Genomic DNA, 3,245 nt, shown 5'->3' with positions numbered 1-3,245 from the left:
CGGGCTGCTGCGCGGCTTTCTAGAGATATCTACGGAAAGGGCGGGGCCTCCCCACTCTTCGCGATCCTTCCCAGCTTTGGCCCCTCCCTTCGTCTGCTCCCTCGGATCTGACTAGTTCCCGCATCTCGTCCTGCGCTCTTCTCTCGTGTTGGAAACCGTTGGCAATCCAACCGCCCCTCCACGCGCTGTGGGCCATCGCCCTGGGAAACTGCTTCGTTGACAGAGGGAGGAAGGCTGAAGGGACGCGCGGAGCCTGGAGGCTCGTAAAGTGAAATAGGGGTTTGGTTACTATTCAGGGAGCAAGCCAGCCCACAGAGGAAACATTCCACCGCAAAAAAAGATGGGAAAAAATTGCCTGTGTTGATGATATTTGCAGAAAACTGTTAACTTCAGAATCGAGGCCCTGGTGCACTTTGTCATTTTTCTGAGGGTTAGGAACAGGTCCAGGGACAGCAGCAATTTGAGGTCTTTGGCTCAGGAAGAACATTTGCCATCGAGGGCTGGGTTTTGCCCTTGGTCTGAGAACTTAGTGCTGTAGGCGAGACAGGAAGGTTATGTGAGTGGGGAGTCGAAGTTTTGGGGAATGGATTTAGCGACTAGGACACTCCTGACTCCACTCACATCAGTTCGGCGGGAGGGGAATTCCCCATCAGTGGCACTCTGGAACTAAAGCACTGCAAGGCACTGGCTTAGGCTACCATGAGGTATAGTAACCAAGAGAACTAAAACGGTACCTGCTTATTCTGGAAGGCAGTGTAACTGGACTATAGGTGAAATACACCAATGCATTGCTAGTTAGAGCACAAGGTAGGTTTATAGAAAATACCATAAGTCGTCTTGGAAAGTGGGAGGGCTTCATATTCAGCATTAAGGACTTAGTGTCTGCCCTGTCTGAGGCAGGTATTAGGAACTACTGCCTGTTGGGGAAAATAAAATACACAAATCAGGATAATGGAAGTACAAAAATTACTGGGAGCATAAAAGGAGGAGAAGTCAATACTGACTGGATGGATTAGAACAGGCCTTATTAAGGAAAATTACCCAAAACACGGAAGTAAGGCAAAGAGTGGAGAGATGACCTTTCAGTTTATATTGGGACAAGTTTAACCTGCCTGCCCAAGGATTATTCTCTAGCAGAAGGTATCTGTAGAGTGGAGTTCAGGCAAACTTGCAAGAGGAAATTGATGTGTATCTCGCATATCCATGTTTCTTTCTCCCTCCCTTCCTCTCTCTAAAAAGAAATAAAATCTTTCTTTAAAAAAAGGCTAACCTCAGTTACTTTTATTGCTTTGTAGGACAGTTTCGTTTAACCTGTAACCTTAATTCTAATTATTTTTCTTTTTATGCCTATAAAAACCTATTTCCTTAAGTGCTCTTGGACCCAGCTTTCCCATCTTACTGGTTTTGTCAATGAGTTAAATGTTTAGCTCACAACTTGGTATTTGTGGGAGAATCATGTTTTAAATTGAAAAAAATGTTTCTGTTTATTTTCAGAGGAGGGAAAGGAGGGAGAAGGAAAGGGAGAGAAACATCAATGCGTTCTTGCCTCTTGCACGTCCCCCACTGTGGGGGGACCTAGCTGGCAACCCAAGTACATGCCCTAACTAGTATTCAACTGGTGACCCCTTGGTTCACAGGCGGGCAAACAAGCCACTGAGCCACACCAGCCAGGTCTCATGTTTTAAATTGTTTTGAAAATTATACTTCGACACCTCATAGAGGTGACAGCAGAAATGAGCCTGAGTAGTACATTCCAGGCAGGAATCTTGGTAGATGAAAAGAAACAAGTATATCTAGGTTAGGGGTTGGCAAACTTACTGTAAAGGGGCAGGCATTTTAGCATGAAATCAGCCATAGGAAATGTGTCAATAAATAAAAGTGTTAAAAAAATTAAGAATGCTGAAATTTAAATTTATGTTCATGTCACAGAATAATTTTTTCCAATCCTTTAAAAATATGAAAATTATTCTTACCAGTAAAGCCATACAAAAACTGGCAGCGTTCTGGATTTGGGCTACAGGTTGTAATTTACCAACCCCTGGCCTAGGTAGTTCAGAGTGCAGGGGGATAATTTAAGTAAGGTTTTGAAGGTTGGTCACAACCAAATATTAGTGGCACTGAATATCAGGCTAATTGTTCTCAACTTATTGCTCTGACAGTGGGAAGCTATTAAAGTTTTTTTGAAGGAGTAAAACTTGTGTTCTAGAAAGATTAATCTGGTAACGTATAAGGTGAACTAAAAATGAAGGAACTAAATTGAAGGTAGAATTTAGAGGACTTCAACTCTAAATAGTAACTGGTAATTTCCCTTATCAAAAGTGCTGTGGGAAAAACTGCCTTTCTCAAAAGATTTTCTTTCTCACAAAAAATTTTTGAAAATTCAGACCCATTGCATCCTAATTCATAGTTTACTATCCGTGTTGGACACATTTCAAGGGATTTTGTGTTAGTGTAATTCTAGAAATGGCTTCTCACCCAGAAGTTTCATAAATATCTGTAATTGGTAATAGGTTTATTCATGCCTTTGCATGTTATCTCAACCATTAGGTGGGAACCCAAGTTGTACCAGGTTTGGTTTTTTCCTTCGTATTCACTAACAAGTATGTTTCAAGTAGTGGGCCAAATCTGGATTCAAACATATAGAGTTAGTGTCAGGATTTTTGGAAGAGAAATCAGCAACCTGAATTGGCAGAAAGCAAATACTTGGCAAGTATTAGATACAATTTCACAAGTTTAATTCTGACAGTCTCCTAAGAGGAAGAAATTCCCAGGCCCATTTTTTTTAAGCATTTGTAATTTTTCTTTTTTTAATTTAAATTATTTTATTGTTGTTCAATTACAGTTGTCCATATTTTCTCCCCACCCTTTTCCCCCACCAATTTTTAAAATTAGTTAAAGGAATGCAGAAACAGTTTTTCGATTTATTTTTAAGATTTTATTTATTTATTTTTAGAGAGGGAAGGGAGGGAGAAAGAGAGAGAGAAACATCAATGTGCGTTTGCTGGGGGCCATGGCCTGCAACCCAGGCGTGTGCCCTGACTGGGAATCGAACCTGCAATGCTTTGGTTTGCAGCTCATGCTCAATCCACTGAGCTATGCCAGCCAGGGCACAGTTTTTCAATTCTTATTGCAGCATCCACTTTCTCCCTGATATTTTTCTGAGGGCAATTTAAATGTGTCCACAATCACTGACAGCAAAAAAGAACTTTATTCACTGACATGAGCAATTTCATAAAGTTTTAAAA

Source organism: Phyllostomus discolor, chromosome 2 (assembly GCF_004126475.2).
Source record: "Phyllostomus discolor isolate MPI-MPIP mPhyDis1 chromosome 2, mPhyDis1.pri.v3, whole genome shotgun sequence".
NCBI lineage: Eukaryota > Metazoa > Chordata > Mammalia > Chiroptera > Phyllostomidae > Phyllostomus > Phyllostomus discolor.
This window is presented reverse-complemented; position numbering follows the sequence as displayed.